We start from the raw sequence: 21,747 nt of genomic DNA, 5'->3' as shown, positions 1-21,747 counted from the left end.
CCTCAGGGGCTCTGAACATGGGAACGTGGACTGGCGACTACGTAACCCTTAGCTGAGTCCTGGCATTGTTTCCACTTACTTGTGCCAGGCTCCTCACTTTTACTATCCTATCCGACCCCCTTTGCTCAACACTTGTTCTTTTCTGACCCTGGCGGTATTAGGTATCGAGGCCTAGAGCGCCTTTCATTTTCACGCCCTTCGTAGCCTTGTCTTTCTTTGGCCGATATCTTCATTTTCCGAAGTGTCGGATCCCTTCCACTTTTCTCTCCGATTAGTGTTATATAGAGGATTGTTGCTTAGTTGTACTTCTTCTTAAAACAATCACCACCACCACCACCACCACCACCACCACCACCACCACCTCAGGGTTGAAAAGGCTTTAATTTCATCAATATTTGACTTTTCACTCCTGGCATGTAATACGATTGAAAGAACAAAAAATAGGACTTTAACTAGGTTTTTATACCCCAAAACTAGACAGTGCCACAGACAAAGCAAATAGTAAACAATCATTTGTTGAGCATGCAGACAACAACCCAACAGGAACATCGAAACACTCAGTGTCTGAAAGACACTACGACTTTAAAACCATCAGAGCTGCCGTCTCAAGGATGACAGTATGGAATGAAAGATGGAGATCGGAATGAAGAAATGTGTGAAAATGAATGATAATAATAATAATAATAATAATAATAATAATAATAATAATAATAATAATAATAATAATAATAATAATGTAACAATACTTCACAACTTAAGCAAGCGGAGAAGCTCGGCGTTCGGGATACGAGTAAGTTGGAACAAAGTTTTCTGTTTTTCTGTCGTTTCCCCTTTCCGTTTTCATGCCAATTCCGGGACAGTCCCCATACACAGTCCACAGCCGATTACTGCACGTTATCCAATTTAATTCATCAGCATTTCATCTCCATTACCTCCACAATTCAGGCCGCCGTCAGGAAGGGCATCCGACCATGAACACATGCCATATAATTTCACGTGGTGCCGAATAAAGTGTAGACATACAATTCTTCACAGCTTAATTTGAAATTGTAATAAATTGTACTTTTTGTAAAAGAGTGAATTATGCAAGTTCTATACGACGCATGGGAAGGTGAATAGTCATTGGTAGGAAAAGGTAAGAGTACGGAGGCCTCACAAGAGTTAACCAAGAGGGGTCGGATACAAGCAATGCCACTCAAGATTTCGATGTTCGAGACCTCAATTCCTGACAGGCCTCTATAATATTTTGAAATATTTCCCCTCTTATCTCAGTTCCAGCACCAAAATTACCGAGCATCTGTCAGAAAAACTTCACAAGATATTCTCTTCATTATGCCCTGATGTGGTACTACTGTATCTCATGGAGTTCCAAGCAGTTTTCAACTCTAATGTGATCACATTCAATGAACAGTCTTGTGAAGAACAGTATTTTGGTTATTGGTGAAACCCTGCAACAATACTTCAGTTCTCCGCATCTTGTTGTTTTCATGTTTGACGAAACCACGCAATGAAATAGCCACACTGAATTGTCAATTTCAACAGAATTATGCATTTGAAGAACCCTTTTAACACTAGGACCGATGAACCAAAGTTATCCCATACTTCGTTGGACATGTGACAACCGACATTGATAGGGGTACCCACTGTTCTGTATATTTTTGTATCATTGTTGCTTTTGCCCGCTTTTTCTGAATTGTAGTCATGAAGTATGTTGCTGCTGGCAAACAGTAATTGTGGAGAGCTGAAGAAATAGAAACTGAATGGCAGATAATTCAAAGTCTGCCAGAAGACGAATCAGATTGTAGGGATCTGCCATCTGGTGCAAAAGATGAGGACTATTCACATGACACTGAAAGCGAAGATGACGATGATTACAACGGGGAGTGACGAACATCATCACCTTGCGCAGTTTATATATTCCGTTTTGTAATGTTGCATTCGTATTTTACAGGACTTCATCAGTTCACTAAGACGTGCCCGTGATCAAAATCATTGATATCTGCGATCAAAGACTCAAAGCCAGACAAGTATGGGAAAATGTCTGACTTGTTGTAGACAAGGACCCACAGTACGTGGTAAATGCCTCATATTACCTTGGAAAAAATGAAGAGAGACCAGTATTCCTGAGTTCGTAATAGAGAAGCTGATGTCCACCTTTATAAATAAGGATGAACACGTGACGTTACCTCGTTGTAGAATCCACTTAGTTTGGAACATAGGTCGTTCTGTTAACTGAGAGTGAATGTAAAAAAAAAAACCCACTTTGTTCTACATTTGAAAAGTTTTCTGTATATACTACTTGTGCTACTAACAATTTTTGCAAGTTGTAAAATTAAAGTGAATGTGCGGACGATGTTCAACACAAAATGTTAACTTTCTTGGAGAATTACAACCGAGTCCGGCGCCTTCGTTGGCGTGCTGGCTTCTGCTTTAGAGGAACCCGGGTTCGATTCCGGCCCTTAAGCTGGGTGAAATTCGCAACAAGTCGTAACCACCAATAAAATGAGAGAAAGGCCAATAAGGGTAAGACATTATGTATAAGAAAAAGCTTAAAAGGCTTTTTCATCACGGAATACCTTTAAAGATTTAGTAAACAATTTTAAAGGAGTGTACAGGCGAGTTCCAAAGACTCGCACGTTCTTCCTAAGTACAACCATTTAACGCTGTATTAACAAGAAGAGGTCGTCGGCTCATTACTCACCATACTTTAGTCCCTTCCAGGAGAGGAAGTGTCCCGAGTACCTAGGCCCTGGCGGTGGTGCTGGTCGCTCGGGCACACACACACTGAACACGCACTGAACACAGGTGTAACGGCACAACGTATAGGGTGCACGCACGCAGCTGGCATACAGCAGCAGCACGAGCAGCGGGCGTACCCGCGCTCCCGACATCTCCTCACGCACTGAGTCTCAATGTCTGAGTAGCGCCAGCTCCTCCCAGCTGCCCTGCCCCCCACCACTCCCATCTGTCTCGCTCACAACTTCGATCCTCATCTGGCCATTCATATCTTCAACAGTCTGGCATTAGTTAATGGAACAAATTAAAATTACCTGCCTGTTTTGCCCGAGTCGATTAATTCCACTACCTGGATGACTGGGTATTTGAACACACCACGCATCCCTTCACGTAGTAGTGCCGTCGGGAAGGGCATCTGGCCATCAAACCGACCTCAAGAAACTGAGATAAAGAAGAACAGAGCTTCTGGCCATTTCGGAGTAATGACCTTATGATTTTATCAGCAAGAACTCGACACAGACCACACAACTCTGGTTCCCATATGTAGGAAACGATGATCGTGCTGAGATATTTCCTTAAGTACTGGGGTGTACCACCCCAGCTAAACCCTACTTTCTGCTTATAACATTGTTCTTCGTCGGCCACCTTCTCCGTGCAGACCACGATTAACAGTTGCCGAAGTCACAGACGTAATAAGCGAACCGTGCAGACCCTGCTAAACAGTTGTAGAATCGCAGAGGTAATGAGTCAAGCCGTGGAGACCATGCGAAACAGTTGCAGAAGTCACAGGCGTAATGAATCGAGCCGTGCAGCCCTGCTAAACAGTTGCAGAAGTCACAGGCGTAATGAATCAAGCCGTGCAGACAATGCTAAACAGTTGCCGAAGTCACAGGCGTAATGAGTCGAGCCGTGCAGACACGCTAAACAGTTGCGGAAGTCGCAGGCGTAATAAGCGAACCGTGCAGACACGCTAAACAGTTGCAGAAGTCACAGAGGTGATGAGTTTAGCCGTGCAGACCCTGCTAAACAATTGCCGAAGTCACAGGCGTAATGAGTCGAGCCGAGCAAACTATACTAAACAGTTGCCGAAGTTACAGGCGTAATGAGTTGAGCCGTGCAGACACACCAAACAGTTGCCAAAGTCACAGGCTTAATGAGTAGAGCCCTGCAGACACACCAAACAGTTGCCGAAGTCACAGGTGTCACAGTCACAGTTGAGACGTGCAGACCATGGTAAACAGTTACCAAAGTCAAAGGCTTAATGAGATGAGATGTCCTTCTAGTGGTCGAAAGTATACACGAGTTCTGAACTGGCTCATTTTCTTCCGTTGTGTAGAGTAGGCAGTGTTGGTGTTGCTTGTGTGTTTACTAACGAGGTGCAACTCGTAGAGAGAGAGATGCCCTATTCGTCTGCTACCTTCAAAACACGTTTTCAAGGGTGCGATGATGAGGCTACAGAGTAAAGCAACATTTCAGAGAAAGGCCAGTACGTGAGAACAACGAAATGGTACCATACAGAATGTTGCCCGTAATTTTGGCAACACATGATCACACATTTCTTTATTTTCGTTGTACTGTAACGTTACAATGTGATATTTCGATCATATTAGAACATTGTTTCACTGACATATAAAGCTCTCGGTGCACGGACGTCGGGGATGTATTCATGCCGGTCGTCAAAACCTTATAGGTATTGGCATATCTGGGAAAGTGATGATGATGATGATGATGATGCTTGTTGTTTAAAGGGGCCTAACATCGAGGTCATCGGCCCCTAATGGTACGAAATGAAATGACAACAAAACATTCAAAAATCATAAAATGACCAAAAGAAAAAAATCGTCATGAAGAAGGAATGGATTGACATGTAGCAAAAAACAACAAAAAACGAGCAAACAAAAGAATTGGTGGATTCAATTCAAAAAAAGATCGTATATAATTAATTACTGACCAAGGGACCACTCATTAAGCAGAATCCTGAATCGAGGATGCTTGATGTCGAAAGGGGTGCAAAATCCACGTCTAAGGCCCCACAGAATGGTACATGTCGCGAGTAAAGTAGAACCATGCTATTTGTCATGTTGGGGTACTAATCAAAAGTAGCGAAGACTCATAGTGTTCCACACAAGATGGTACTAATCACAAGTATTGTACTTCGTACAGGTAACGCAGACCTATGGTGTTTCTCACACAATGGTGCCACTCATAGCCAACGCAAACCGATGAGTTTCCTCACCTAGGTGTACTAGGCACGGGTGCCGGTCCCACGGGCACCGTGGTGTTCCTCACATAGTGGGTACTAATCACAGGCAACGCAGACCCACGGTGTCGCTCATATAGTGGTACAACTCACAGGCTACGCCCAGACCCGCGGTGTTGCTCACATGGGTACGACGCACGGGTACTGGAAACCCACACGGGAACCACTCTCTGCTTCTACTAATCACAAACCTATTGTGTACCAAATATAGTGGTACTACTCGTAAGTAAAGGAGTCCCATGGTGTTCCCCGCGTGATGGTACTAATCAATAGTAGTTGCATGGTTCTAATACCAGCATCCCTTGGTCGCCCCTTGTAGTCGCCTCTTACGACTGGCAGGGGATACCGCGGGTGTATTCTACATGTGCGTCCCCCACCCGCAGGGGGTAATCTGGGAAAGTTGTTGCTCTGATTGCAGTTGTAAGCTTTCTTGAGTGCATCACATGCAAATGTTCTGGGGTGTGGATTTCCCCATTTCCCATTTCACATCAGATGTGTAACCTAATTTCATGATATTGCTTTAGCATTTTTTTTTTCTTAGATGGTTCAGTGTCTTCCACGTGGTAAGTGGAAGCTGGTTTTCTTTGACTCGCAGTTTATCTCCGAAGAGCTGTCCAGCGCAACTCAGGCTGTGTCTCAGTCGAGGTTTAATTATAATCGGTTATAGCGGATGTCTGTTTCCTCCCTTCGGTCTCTGCACCACTTGACAGGGGACTGAGTGCAACGTCCACAAGCTACGTAGCATATAGGCATTCCTGAAGATCACTCTCTGCGGTGTCTCATCTTCACATCACGCCACGATTCCTTCCCAATTCTACCTTAGGGTCATCGGAAATCTAAGTGAGTTAGTGAGACGTCATCCCAGCCAGAAAAACACTATACGGAGGAAAAAACGGTAGTCTCGATCTTTCAAAGGAAGAGGGTACCCACAAGGGAAGGAATAAATATTAAGGATTCCCTAAGGATCTGTCAAGATCGGAAGAGAACAAAAGTTGACCAAGGAAGGTCAGATAAGACGAGTAAGTGGAAGTATTGTCAGACTGAGCCAGCCACTGGGAGAAGGAAAGTGAGCACTGTCCCGCTAGATTTTCGTGACATGGTGACTGCGTGAAGCGAAAGATACAAAAGTCCCCGATGGCATCGCAGTGAGCAGTTATCATCTCAACATTGAAATCAATAAAAACGTATTTATCGCCTACCGACAAGGATGAAGGAAGAAAGGGAATGTTGTACAACGATCATACGAGACGGACGTAAGACATACGTGAAAAAAATTTGTTTTTTTGACATACTGTTGGTACTGTGACGGTACAGTCATGACGTCGTAAAGCACAGTACTTTTGTGTACGATAACACAATTCGTAATAACACGTGCTTGCTTCTGTGTGTCACTCCAGATGCAAGGTCACCTAGACGAAGCACACGAACTGGTAATTATGGTCTGTCTGTGGACTACGAATTGGTGGATATGCTATGGAAGCTCAGTTTCTCAGTTCTCCACATCCTCCCCACTCTGGTCGATATCCAGAGCGAAGACAAATCTTGGTACCGTAGGCCATCTGAAGTCGCTGCGTGGTCTCCTTTCTGTGATTCGCGCCTTCTGCCACAGACAACCAGGTCACGGACAATCCTGAAGAAGCACGATGTCTCCCACTCGGCACTCCCCCTCTTATCCGCCTGGAAGTCGAACTTCGAGGTAGCTTCCGAGATCAACAAGATACTCATTCCTCCATCCCTTTAGGATGTCCTCTTGTATTTTATCCCTGAGTGCGGCCTCCTTCCTCAGATCTATCCGATTCGCGGGTTCGGAGCCGGTGGGCTGAGCAGTTAGTCGTCTACCATTGAGAAAATGACTTGTAGTCAGTGTCTCAGATCCGTCTTCAATTAGTGGTCTTGAATAAACGACGGCAACAACAATGTTCTGAGGTCTTCGTCACTAACAACCTTTCGAAATGCTGGTATACACGCTACGATTTATCATGCAATAAAACAAACCCTCCTTCAACTTATCCATCTATTCCACGGCACCCATCATGCATGTATTAATTCTGTAGTCTACCTATGCTGTTTGCATTGCAAAACAAAATGAGTGTCGAAGTGAACGGTTAATGAAGAAACGTAGATCAAGATGAACCAGAAAATGGTTGTTAAAAGGAGATGAATTTTCTCATGAGAAAAGAACTACGGAATGGAGGCGGAGAATTGCGTAATTATTTGAGGACAGATGTTGATACTTATAGCCGTTTGCTGAATTTAGTCACGCCTTACATGTTCTGTGATTATCTCTTTGTTGGTTGATACATCTAGCGCTTTGTATTTTTCCATAACGGTCTCGTATGCCTCGCTCTTGCTATGGCGATCACTATAATCGTTGTTGTCTACTTGCCACAAGCAAGGAAAACTCCGATGCAGCACTATAAATTCATGAGAACACTGGCGGAGAAAGTATTTATTAAAATATGTATTTGTAACATTTCGTGATACAGACATCAAATCTCGGAAATTTATCCTCCTGCGTTAAGTCTTAATACATGTCGTCCGACCTCATTCCGTTCATGCAAGACGTACGTTTTGCAGTCCACATGTTCCGTCTTACTTGATACGATTTGTCTGATTCGACAAGACGTAGGAAAAATTGCAGCGTGTAAACCGGCCTTTAGGCATGTTTTAACCGTCCCCACCATTCTTTCCCACCAAGCCGCCCGTGGTGCTATAAATGTGCGAAGTACTAGCTGGTTCGCGGGTCAGTGAGGACCTGACTGAGTTGTTGCATTTCTCTGTGTGGGAGCCCCCTTCTTCCTATCGGAAAGTTCTTTTTTCTTGGCTAGTTGTTTTACGTCGCACCAACACAGATAGGTCTTATGGCAACGATGGAATAGGAAAGGCCTAGGAGTCGGAAGGAAGCGGCCGTGGTCTTAATTAAAGTACAGCCCCAGCATTTGCCTGGTGTGAAAATGGGAAACCACGGAAAACTATCTTCAGGGCTGCCGACAGTGGGATTCGAACCAACTATCTCCCGGATGCAAGCTCACAGCCGCGCGCCTCTATCAGCACGGCCAATTCGCCCGGTCGGAAACTTCTAGTCATGTGAAGAGCATGATATACGATTTATGTACAAGGCTCCCCACCTTAATGTGCACTGGTCCTGGAAAATCCACACCAGTAATCGAAAAGTGAATAGTATGCTGGACACGGTCTGCAGGCAAATGGGGCTTCGATTTCATAAATACGTACTTGAAGTAGACTGCAGGGTGTGCTAGCGGACAGAAAAGACTGCACGTGAGCGTGTAACTTGATCTTGAAATTCGAACTCTTATTATAATAGTAGTAGCGGAGTTGAGAGCTTGTGTTCGTATAGGTCAAGTCTCATCTCCCAGGTGCGTATAGCCTACATACAGTTCAAAAGCTGGCGGACAGATCATGCTGATAGTTATATGTGATTGCTATACTGTAAGACCGACTCCAATCCTCAGACCGTAATATGAAAAGAACATGGCGGCCCAAGTAGCAACTGGTAAATGTAACTTCATAAGGAAAATCGCTGTTAGACGTATGAAAACGCTTCGCCAACAATTACCCGTCACATATAATGAACTAGAATCACATATATTCTACTAGAACAGATTAGCACTCCCATAGTAAAAGACAACAACAAGCTGATTATTTAGAAATTCCACTTCGTCAAAAAACGTTTTCTCTTAGATTTCACGTCACTGGAGAGATGGCAATACATGATAAAACTGTTAAAATGATAGGTATAATATAATTTTGAATGATTAAAAATAAATGAAGGTGCGAAATTCCTCACTTTATTCACTCTCGTGAGAACTATGAAACATAACTTGCTGCTATAGTTTCGAAGTGAGGGACAATTTCTAATGTTCAGCACTCAATGAAAGGAAAATACACACGAAATGACAACACTAATCCAATGAACGTCCCTGGTGATGCTAAGCTTTCCTTTCTGGAAACTCTTAAAACATATGCTAATATATGCCACAACAGCACCTCTCACAATGATGGTAAGCTTAGTTATGAAACTTTCAGGCACTAAAGATATAACAGGCCTTTACGGATTGAGGTACATGAATGCAAGAACACTTTTGACTCTGAAGGATTGGTCTCTTTAACCCATATGGACGAGCTTCAATTTGATGTCTGCTTGATAGGTTAACAACAGCATGAATCGAGAGATCAAAATGAGGTAGGTATGCACACTACTGTTTTGTCATCGACTTCAAAATAGCCACGACGTATATTTCTAATCCACTTCTCCCTTAATGTTTTATCCCCGACAGAACTTATGAATAGGTGTACGAGAGGCATTGCCGTAGTTCGACAACACGATCAAAACAAACATTATAACAATACTGCATATAACTACTGATTAGTGTCTTTTCTTTTTTTACAAGCTGCTTTATGTAGCACCGACATAGAGAGGTCTTATGGCGACGATGGGACAGGAAAGGGCCTAAGAGTGGGAAGGAAGCGGCCGTGACCTTAATTGAGGTACAGCTTCAGAATTCGCCTGACATGAAAATGAGAAACCAAGGAAAACCATCTTCAGCGCTGCCGACAGTGGAGTTTGAACTCACTATCTCCCGAATACTGGATAATGGCCGCATTTACGCGACTGAAGCTATCGAGCTCGGTGATCCTAAGTGTCCACTGACTCGTATAATACACTCGCACACTTTTATTCTACAAAGAAACTAATATTTATCGTCAACTTTCATGAAATTACACCGTCTGAATGCGAAAACAACAAACCCACGTTTCATACATCTTGGAACGATCGAGAGTAGCGTTAAGGTCTGAGGATTGGAGTCGGTCTTGGCTATACAGTGTACTGGAATTAAATCTGACTTATCTGTAGTGAATGGGTATGAGAAGAGAGTTCTGGCTGCGTGTCGCCGTTGATGGCGTCACGTGGCGCGGATTCGCGACGTCGAGTTTTCTTCCGTAGTGTATAAGACGAAAGGAAGTCTCAACACTATACGGAAACAAGGGTATGTCACTGGTTTCTACGTGTTTTGCCACCAAATGTTGGATTTCATGATGTGATATTATATTAAGATTCGTGTAATTATAATACGACCGGGCGAGTTGGCCGTGCGTGTAGAGGCGCGCGGCTGTGAGCTTGCATCCGGGAGATAGTAGGTTCGAATCCCACTATCGGCAGCCCTGAAAATGGTTTTCCGTGGTTTCCCATTTTCACACCAGGCAAATGCTGGGGCTGTACCTTAATTAAGGCCACGGCCGCTTCCTTCCAACTCCTAGGCTTTTCCTATCCCATCGTCGCCGTAAGACCTATCTGTGTCGGTGCGACGTAAAGCCCCTAGCAAATATATATATATATATATATATATATATATATATATATATATAATACGTCTTACCGTCAACTATCAACAATACGCAGTGCAAAGAGAAAAGGAAACATAGACAGGAAATGCACAGAGAAAGGAGTTATGAAGGTTCAGCTTCTCAGTTCTATTTAACTGAAGCCCACGGACTACCACATTCTCTCTCATGAACCATAGTTTCTGAGCTCCACTACGCACGATATCGCACGGCAACCTTATCACGTCGAGAGGGGTGTTCATAATTGAAGAAGTGGACAAAAACCACTTTAGTAACAAGAAAATGTCAGAAGAACCGAGACTAGTTACCAAGAAAGCAAATCTAGTGATCTTGTATTACTCATCAATTGATTTCTGTTCAACTTAATGTAGCGATGACTTCACAGCAGTCTTATTCCGAGATGTGGTGACATTATGCCTTATTCAACGTCGGTGCTTCTGTGACATAGACAGCCGGCCAGTCGACAAAGCATTCCAAACATCGAGACAGTAAGAGCACATAACTGAACTGTTTACAGCCAGCTCAGAGAAGTGCGCCTCGCGCGCGAACGAGAGGGATAACGTGTTTCACGAGACATAGCAAGAATACAAGAATTACAAAAATCTGCCTTTACGGAAATAAATCTGCATTTAAGGTGGCATTTGACATTTCTTTCGTGATGCCAGCAGAATGAAAGAATAACCCTACAGTAGTTTTAGATTCAAGACTGAGAACATGTGTTCGCAGAGCAAAACATGCTCATGCGTGGATGCGCGAAAACTCTTTCTGTTCAATGTTCTAAAGAAATGCTTCATTCTCTGGGTGGTGCCTGTCGTAAGAGGCGACCTTGTGTAAGCGTGGGTTGGTGACCACGGTTTCCCCTTGCTGAGTCAGGCACACCTTTCACTTAGTATACCAGGCTCCTCACTTTCATCTATTCTATGCGACCTCACTTGGTCAACTCTTGTTATTTTCCGACCCCGATGGTACTAGGATATTCGAGGTCTAGGGAGTCTTTAATTTTCACGCCATTCGTGGCCTTGTCTTTCTTTTACCGATATCTTCATTTTTCAAAGTGTTGACCCATTGAAATTTCCCCTCTGATTAGTGCTAATAGATTATGGTTGCCAAGTTACCAATTACAAAATGCAAAGAGGCCGTGTTGCATACTGTAAAATCTATATTTTAAATGTGACAAGAGCCTGCTCAAAATTGACAAAAAATTAGCATGAAAAATAAATAAATATTTAATTCTGGCGACATGTCTTCGATATTTCTAAAGCATCGTCCTATTATTTAAGCGCTTCAAAGTAACTTCTCTCAGTGTTACAATCAGACAATTCTCCAGATTTTAACGATGGGAATTCTTCAAAATATGTCTCCCGTAATTGTATTTTGAACAATGACAGTTCTATCTTAAAATCGCGAATTCTGTCCCTTATAAAAGATTTGCCTTGCCCAAATGAGGCCTTAAGAGGCTTCCTTAAATCGCCACAGCCACAGCGAGAGGGCTCTCTCACATACGTGACAGCTTGCTTTCGGGAAAATGAAGGTTTGAATCCCAACCTTCCACATGTTTTTTTCGTGGTTTTCCGTCGTTTTCACACCAGGCTGTAAATAATAATAATAATAATAATAATAATAATAATAATAACAATAATAATAATAATAATAATAATAATAATAATAATAATAATTTCGTGTGGCTATTACTAGCCGAGTGCAGCCCTTGTAAGGCAGACCCTCCGATGAGGGTAGGCGGCATCTGCCACGTGTAGGTAACTGCGTGTTATTGTGGTGGAGGATAGTGTTATGTGTGGTGTGTGAGTTGCAGGGATGTTGGGGACAGAACAAACACCCAGCCCCCGGGCTATTGGAATTAACCAATGAAGGTTAAAATCCCCGACCCGGCCGGGAATCGAACCCGGGACCCTCTGAACCTAAGGCCAGTACGCTGACCATTCAGCCAACGAGTCGGACGTAGGCTGCAAACTTAATGAAGGCTACGGGCGCTTCATTGCCTGTCCATGGTCAGCATAAGACCAGTCTCGAAGTGGAAGTGTGCCTCTACCTCCAGCCAGAAGACTCAAGCGTCCAGGTGTGAGCGAGCCTGTCACCACGTCCGCTATCAACACTTCCAACTTCAAAGACCCCAAGACCTTTGTCGCCTTCTAGACTGACTGTCTCGACTGCACAGGCAAGCTGCACCAAGTCCTCGCAACGTACTGAACTTCTCAAACATTGCCTAAGACTGAGTCTTACGGCAGGAAAGAGGAAGGAAACGATCGTGGTGTCAAAATGGGAAACAATGGAAAATCATATTCAGTGCTGACCACTGTCAGACGTGCTTCCGCTAGCGTGTTGATATTCACATCAGTAACAATATACTGCTGGTTACTAATGATTCAATAGCGGACCGACACTTCGAAAAATGAACGTATCGGCAGAAAGGAAGGGAAGAATCGCTTTCTAGGGTTAGCGTGGCAAACCTAACACCTCTGACATCTCTGACGTGTTATCGTGCTCGTTTTTCAATCCGTCCTATAAAAAGTCCGCCAGAAATATGTATACACCCCTTACGGAACAAAAACTATTTATTTGAAATACTGATCACACATGTAGTACTGTCTTCAGTTAAGCACATGGTTACATTAGATGTTCAAAATGTTCGCCGTTGGCAACCGGACACAGATCAGAATGACGAGCGGTCGCCATAACTACGTCGGTCAACGTTGCAATGGAGGACGCAGCACATGTCGCTGTAACCTCCTGGCGAAGGACCTCCAGCCTGCGCAGCTTACGTCGATAGACAGTTCCCCACATGTGAAAGTCCATAGGGGTTCTATAACCTGGTGACCGTGGGGGGAACTCAATGGGCCATCTTCGTCCAATCCAATGTCCCTGAAGATTGTCATCTAGGCAAGTTCGTACTGCTACATGATAGTGTAGTAGCAGCCCGTCCTGTTGGTAGAAGACCTCACCATCAGCTCCATAATGCGCACGTACAGCTGGTAAAATTAATGTGCGTATCATTTCCAGTACACTTCTCCAGTGACACCATCAAAAAAAAGAGCTCCTACTAAGCCTCTAGAGAACAGTCCACACCAGACATTAACCCCTGGTAGATCGACCGCTTTATCCACATAAACATGCGGATTTTCCGGTGCCCAACTGTTATTTTGATTCACTGTTCTATTAAGTTTAAACTGGGGGCATTCAGACCATACTACCTTCGTCAGAAAGTGTTCATCTTGATTTACCATTTGTTGATACCATTCGCAAAATTGCAGTCGACGATGAAGATCGTCATCATTAAGAGCATGCAGTAATCATGAAATATAAACTTTCTACTCGGCGGCTTTCAAAATTCGTCGTACACTTGTACTGCTAATCCCCACTTTCCGTGCACATTGCGTAACAGACTTTTGTGGAGAAGTACCAATCCTTTTGAACACGAGAGCCGACGAAGCAGGACTAGTAGTTGTACGCGTCGTTTCGTATCTTCCTTTGTGAATATCACAAATCGTTCCATGCCTCTCAAACTAATCAGTAATCCATTTAATTGTCAGGCGTGTTGGAGGTTCTGTTTCAAACTCACTCCTCCACTGACGTTGCACTTCAACGGTATTATCAAACCTGACAAACCACTTCAGAATGCATTTTCGCTGCTCCAACGTCAAGCGTGCCCCAGTCATTTTGCTTTCCTACTATCGTGATGCAAGTACCGACATCTGTTGGGCGATAATACTGATAATTCAAAGCAATTGTCAACGTCAATATCCCCATACAGTTTGGCAAGGAGTGTATACATTTTTTCTGGCGGACTCTGTACTTAAGGATATATGAAAATGTAGATTAATTAATGTATGTTCAGTCCGTCAGCGATTCCGCTGGTGGGATCCTCAACAGCTCTGCCATCAGCTGTCATAGATGGCCTAGGCATCACTGAAGAGGCGTACTAGCCAGAAGTTGCTATTACATATCAGTCTGCCAAGTCCACTGAAATGCATCCACCAACCGATCCTATGAGCAATATTTTCATACCATTCATAGAAGGGACTGGCTGCAGAAGGAATGGCATTACTAGTATCACTCATACCTCAGTCACTTTCATTTTGTCAAAGCCAAGGATAAAGCTGAGACAGATCAATGAAAGTAACAAGATTGCTCTAGCCCATACCAGAAGACATAGTGCACTGTATACACTAGGTCCCGCCAGCAAAGGCACAGTTTAATTAATAAAGGACTGATATTCCTCCGTGTTATGGCCTAAACTTCCTGGAAAAAGAACCCCAGTGGCTTTGCGAAAAACGGAAATGTACTATTTTTTATAGTCTTGGCTCATTTCTTAAATTTTACATTTTGACATATAATACGAAAAGCTAATATGGTCTACCATTAGCATAGAATACTGCTCAGTATACGACTGTTAAATCATTCAGGTTTTCAAGCCCACTGGAATAAGATACATATTCAACAATTCCTGAGTGTACAGTAAACAGCAATTTGCCATCTTTTCACTACACTTTCTGTATTCATTCCTCTACAAAAAAATAAGGATGTAATAGGAGAGAATTGGCAAGTAACACACCACCACCAGTCCACACTTGAGCGACGACTTGTTTGCAATCTGACATCGTTGTGTGTAAAAGCGGACAAAAAAAGGATGTTTAAAAATTGGAATAACGTTTCAGAAAAATAAAATGACAGGAGATATTAATTTCGGTGCAAAGTCAGGGAGACGCAGCGCACTCTGCAGGAGATTGCTAGACTCAGTGGCAAGCTGTGGCAGCAACAGGTCCGCTAACACCTGCCTTGGAACGTCTCTATATGGACAGCTGACGTCAGTGACATAAATCTCTCTTTATGTCGTAATATAAAGATCTCCGTAATTAGAGCACTGGCTGACGACGATGAACATGTTTTCTTTCCCATCCTAAAGGGGTGGCGCGGGCCATCCGTACGGTTATGCCCACTCTCTGGCCAAGAGATGCGGGTAGCTCACTAAGATGTGGTGGTGGAGGAAGGTGAGTAAATGGATGTGAAAAAGTAACGAGGTGGAAGGGGATTTGCGGCCTCTTGTTTACAATTTCGAAAAAGGAATTGTATGACTGCTTGGTCATGATTTTCTTGTATAAACAAAGTGATTTACAGAAACTGTGTATGGACTGTGGTACTTCAACAAGTATATTATGTACAAGATTAACACATTATTATTATTATTATTATTATTATTATTATTATTATTATTATTATTATTATTATTATTATTATTATTATCGTGAATCCATACGAAAACCATGCTTTTATTACTTTTTTAGAAAAATCTACTTGAGATTACCACTGATTAATGATTTCTTATCATTCCTTTGTTTGAGTAGATAGACCTATATACAGTATGTATGTATGTTCAGTTCGTCAGCGATGCCGCTGGTGGGATCCTCAACAGCTCTGCCATCAGCTGTCATAGATGGTCTAGGCATCACTGAAGAGGCGTACTAGGGAAATGAGGAGTGAGGTAGTTTCCCGTTGCTTTCCTCACCGAGCCAAAGTTGCTATTACATATCAGTCTGCCAAGCCCACTGAAATGCATACACCAACCGACCCTATGAGCAATATTTTCACACCATTCATAGCAGGGACTGGCTGCATAAGGATTGGCATTACTAGCATCGCTCATACCTCAGTCACTTTCATATTGTCAAAGCCAAGGATGAGATAGAGACAGATCTATGAAAGTAACAAAATTGCTCTAGCCTATACCAGAAGACATAGTGCACTGTAAACACTAAGTCCTGCCAGCAAAGGCAACTATCTACAGTAGATATATATATATCTGCATCTGCCGCCAACTGATCCATTGAAGTAACCCAACAGCGCACTCCAGTGGTGGTGGTCGTGATTATTGTTTTAAGAGGAAGTACAACTGGGTAACCATTAACTTTTGGGGTCCAATGAAAGTCCCGCCTGCATCTTGTACATTATGCAAATACAGCGTGTTCCTCTCATCGGCTGGTCGGCAGACGCGCCCAGCATATCTGCATCCCGTTGACTCAACACTTCCCGTTACACAGCGCAGCGACAGCACGGGAATGCTCGCACTTCGCAGTTTAGGTCCGTGTTTAGAACGTGTATTAAGTGTTGATCTGTCGCTCCGACTGTTCTCGGGTTGTGAAGCGTTACTTCGGGGTATAATTCTCATAATACCTCCACATGTGTACACGGTAGAGGAGAGGGTATTTACGTATGATAATTATGTGAAAACAGAGCCTTGAAGGGAAGTCGTTGGGCGATTTGTAACACAATTTCCAGGTGTACGCCCTCCACACAGAGAGACCGTGCGGAAACTCTTAAAGTTGAGAGGAACTGGTTCTCGAGCACTTGACGAGGGAAACGTAGGTCGAAATGAAATCGCAGAAAGATTAGAACATACGCCTACAAAATCCCTAAGACGACTTGGACAAGAAGCCGGGGTTTCGAAGAGTTCAGCACGGCGGGCTACGAACATGTAACATTGAAAGAGAAATAGCCTCATTTACGGAAGATGAACTTATGCGTGTGTATCGGAGTTTACTAAGACGATGCCAGAAATGTGTGGATTCGGGAGAACATTTCTAGCATCTCCTGTCATAAGCTACGAGCATATTTTCTTAATTTTCTTAATTTTAATTGTTATCTCATGCCATGCACGGTTAAAGCGAGCGAAGTGCTGTCCTTGTCGCTATGCGGCGGAGCGAGGAGTGATACGTCAACGGAAGGCAGATAACCTGAGCGCGCCTGCCGGCCAACAGATGAGAGAGACTCACTGTATGAGAAGGAAATACTCACATAAGTAAAATGCTCAAACTTTACATTAAACATATGAACTGCATATTTCTTTATTATCCATCATGTTAAGGGGGGAGAGCTAGCTCAACACGGGGAAAATAGGCCAATATTCATTCGATTGTTATATATGCTACAAACGTTGTTGACAAATGCTGCACCTACCCCAAGCTTGGCATGCTTAAGAGCAATCAGAAGCAACTTCAATAATGTCAACATTTCTCGCCTTTTTAACAATATATCACGGTTTCCTTCATAACTCTCTTACTGATTCACGGATAATTATGATTTTTTCATAGTTTCCTCCTCATTCAGATCAATAGGATTTAAATTCGATTTTATATAACATTTTTATTTAAAAAGCTATTAATATTTTCTGGTGCTCGGAATAAAAACGCAACAAAAAATCCAAATCACAGTCTATGTTAATGATTGAAGTAGCTGGAGTTTTGACACACACCTTAAAAAAGGAAAAGTACGAAAATTCTTATAAACTTGGAATTTATAAGGGAAACAGTGATATATTCTTAAAAAGGCGGGAAATTTTGAATATTTTATTTTAAAATATTAAAATTATTAAAATTATGACATAATTGAAGTTGCTTCTGGTTGCCAGGAAGCATGCCAATACTGGGATATGTGCAGCAATTGTCAACAACAATTTTAGCATATTTAGCAATCGAATGAATATTAACCTATTTTTTTCCTTTGTTAAGCTGGATCTCCCCTCTTTTAATAAAATTATCAGCAACATTTTGTCAGTGTGTGGTACTTCCGGAGGCTTTTTTTTTTTTGGTGCAGTCCTGGGTTCCTTGGACAAGTCTCACAATAAAATAATGTCTCATTTCTACCTCCTTTCACTTTCCTGTCTGATCACACGGCACAGTCCTTAGTTTTTGGCCTCACAAACATCTGTGATATGTAGCTTCTCATTCAGACAAAATTCTTGGTCGCAGCTGATCCGTCGGCCGCGCTTACGGGTATGTTGCATCATAATGTCCCCCATAAGCCCCATAATAACTAGATCCCTGAAAGACTTGTGACTCACCTCAGGTTTATTTTCTACCTTTTTTCTGCATATTATATAGTTCAAAACTGTTCACTAAATCTACCGGCTTCTTTCCTGTATTAGGATGCGTGTATTCCATAGCAATGTTATGAATACTTGGAAAAATTGCGGTCGCCTTCTTCATTCATCACCTCCTACTAAACATCGTTTTCGCCGCTGCCTTGGACCTCAATTTCCTCCTCTTCAGACAAAAAATTCCTCTCAGATTCTGGAACACTAATTCCACTTTCAGAATAGTCAGCAAAGCGATGTGAATATTGCCATTGTCACACAACTGTCCATAAATATCATCAGGTCCATGCCGCGAATAGTGGACGCCATGTTGATAACAAATACAGTAATGCAACAGCGATGAACTACCTCCAAAGAGAAAGCAGGGCCGACTTGATTCGTCTCTCTAGCTAGCTCCAAGGAGCGCACCGAGAGATCCAGTCGGCCGTGAAAAAAAGCAACGCAGTTAAAACAAATTAACAGTAGATGTCAGCATGGAAAAAAAGAAATGTCCAGACAAAATAGTGTGTAAAGCTCGGCGCCATTTTCGCTCCAACATACGAAATATATAACCTTAAATTTGTGTCGGACTGGATTCGACGTAGGACCGGAACGGAAAATTAACAATGTCGGACTGAGTCCAGTATTGGACACCAAAATATCAACACTAATTAGAGGGAAAAATGGAAGGGATCCGAAACTTCAAAAATGAAGGTATCGGCCAAAGAAAGACAAGGGCCGCGAAGGTCGTGAAAATGTAAGACTCCTTAGCCCTCGAATGCACTAATACAGTCGGGGTCAAAAAGTAACAAGAGCTGACCAAGAGAGGTTGGATAGGATAGATGAAAGTGAGAAGCCTGGCACAAGAAAGTGGAAGCAATGCCAAGACTCAGCTAAGAGCCACATGGTCGCCAACCCACGTTCCCAAGTTAAGAGCCCCTAGCCCCCCTTTAGTTGCCTGTTATGACAAGCAGCGGATACCGTGTGTGTTATTCTACCGCCCCCAACTACAGGAGAAGGAGCAGCACTGTAATATCATATACTCAGCGTAATGGTCTCGGGTTCTATTTCAAGTATGTATCTGGCTCTGGGACTGGGTGGTTGTACTCGTCTTAATACAGCGCTTCACAGGAATACGCAACAGTTCCACATAGGGAAGGGTATCTGACCGCCTACCCACGCGCTTTACTTGAAACACGCTTCTTTATTTATTTAATAGCGCACAAATGTGCATAAAAAATACATTAATCTTTCTCATATTCTAGTAAAGATTTTGTTCTCTTGTTGCACTTGCTGAAATGATAGCGATCGCAATGTTTGTCACACAACATACACACGCAATGTAGAGACGGTTCATGAAATCCTGATCGCCGGCATAGACGATGGTGAAACCCATGTACCGCCAGCCTATTCAAAGCACTTCTCATGTCATTATTTGGGCCAGTCCAGCTGCGGTCAATCATAGCATCAGTTGAGTAGAAGTCCAGGCTGATTTCTGCTTGTTTCCTCTTTCTCTCTTGGAGAACTTGCTCTTCTTGCTGCGTATGTGGAAGCTGCATTCTCATTTTCAAATCTTCCAGTAAAAAAGTTTCTTTGGATAATTCATACGCAAGTCGTGATGGTGACATTTTGGAGATGCCCGATGTTCGTTTCAGAAATCTGGCCTTTACATTTTCAATAGTCCGAAGGTCGTACACCGTTAGTCTTTCCCAAATAAGTTCCATACCATATGTGAGAACTGGGAGGACCTTGGCGTAAAATAAGGCCATGGCTGTGTCTAGCGATAGTCTACTCGGGCTTCTTTGACGCCGCTTTGCTGAGATAACAGCTTACAAAGCTTGATTTTGCACTGAATCTTTTTTCCGTTGCTATCCTGGAATTTCCTACCGGAAATTCTCACTCGTCACACGTCTTCGTTATCGAAGCAGGCAATCGTTACCAGTTATTGTGGACAATCAAAAGTGTCTGCAATCATCGTACGGAGAAGTAGCTGTGGCAACTAGAGATAGGTTCAACGAAGTGATCCCTTCAAATTTTGATTTTGAATTCGCCAAGCTTATAAAAGACGTATTGTGGTGAAAATGCAAAGGACGTATAATTTGACCTCACTTTGTCCCAAATGTCTTCATATAAGTACGCACCTGTCACTTTTTGTAACGCAGAAAGGTCATACTCTGTGCTGAAGATTGTGCTGACAGATAAACGAATGAACTTGCATCAAGGCAATTAGTTCCCGTACGATGTTTGAAAAGGAACTGAATTTCGATAGAGCATGAATGCATGCATATTTTGAGATTTGATAGGGCATGAAAATCCGGGCTCTACCCATAAGACTTGTGACACAAACCAAACCAAACCAAACCAAACCAAACCAAACCCCATGGCACTACAGCCCTTGAAGGGCCTTGGCCTGCCAAGCGACCGCTGCTCAGCCCGAAGGCCTGCGGATTACGGGGTGTCGTGCGGTCAGCACGACGAATCCTCTCGGCCGTTATTCTTGGCTTCCTAGACCGGGGCCGCTATCTCACCGTCAAATAGCTCGTCAATTCTAATCACGTAGGCTGAGTGGCCCTCGAACCAGCCCTCAGGTCCAGGTAAAAATCCCTGACCTGGCCGGGAATCGGAGAGGCAGGCATCCTACCCCTACACCACGGGGCCGGCTCTTGTGACACAAAAGTAAGCACTAAATAAGCTAAGGAAGGAGAAGATGCATGTTGTCCTAGACTACAGTATATAAGGTTGTTAACGTCCACGACATTACACTTAGTGTAATAATAGTGAAATAAGTGTAAAGGGATAATGTAATGCATGTATCGAATTTAATGAATATCAATAAAAGATTGCTCCGGAACTGGGGGATGGGAGTATTCTATTCTATTCTAGGTAACATTGTCTAGCCACCTTTCCATCCCTTACATCACAGTATCACAGCCTGCACGGTTGCTAGGGTTTCACTTCCATCGTACTAACTTCCGTCACGCCAACTTCCGTAAGGCAAATTTTTAAACTACCCCCCGCCATAAGACATATTTACGTTAAAACGGCTTTGAAGATGTCCTTTAGTTAACTTTTGGCCAACACCTCTTTCACGAAACGTTTGACTGACGCTCTGGTTCAATTTCTTTTGCTTCGAGGTCCAAGGCAGCTAACCCTACGTAACGTTCTTTCGCTAACTTGACATAGGTAGTTCTGTGTTGCAACATCGTCCATGTTGAATACATCCAGAGGTTCTCGACTTGGTAACCACGGGGCCGCTGGTTCTGTGTGCCACCTCCCTCGGTTCCCTCTTGCTCTCTTCCCACTCGGACATTCTCACATACTTCTCTACCTTTCGCCGATACACTCTCTCGACCCTTCCATTCTTCCAATTTATTGATGTCTCTCGCTTTCCTGCGTTCTCACGTGGTCACGGTACAGTAGGAGTTTGAAGCCTGGAAGTTACTGATGCACATGTGGCTTCCACAATGCGCGTTCTCCTAAACGGCATTGGTTAGCCAAATAAAATACATAAATAAATAAATAA

General features: G+C 43.1%; 1 protein-coding gene across 1 annotated transcript in view; it reads right to left on the bottom strand.

The window, feature by feature from the left end:
* wb (wing blister) overlaps window positions 1–21,747 on the bottom strand; it is a 682,542-nt gene that overhangs the window by 265,292 nt on the left and 395,503 nt on the right. The window lies entirely within an intron of this gene.

Source organism: Anabrus simplex, chromosome 4 (assembly GCF_040414725.1).
Source record: "Anabrus simplex isolate iqAnaSimp1 chromosome 4, ASM4041472v1, whole genome shotgun sequence".
Lineage (NCBI taxonomy): Eukaryota > Metazoa > Arthropoda > Insecta > Orthoptera > Tettigoniidae > Anabrus > Anabrus simplex.
This window is presented reverse-complemented; position numbering and strand designations above follow the sequence as displayed.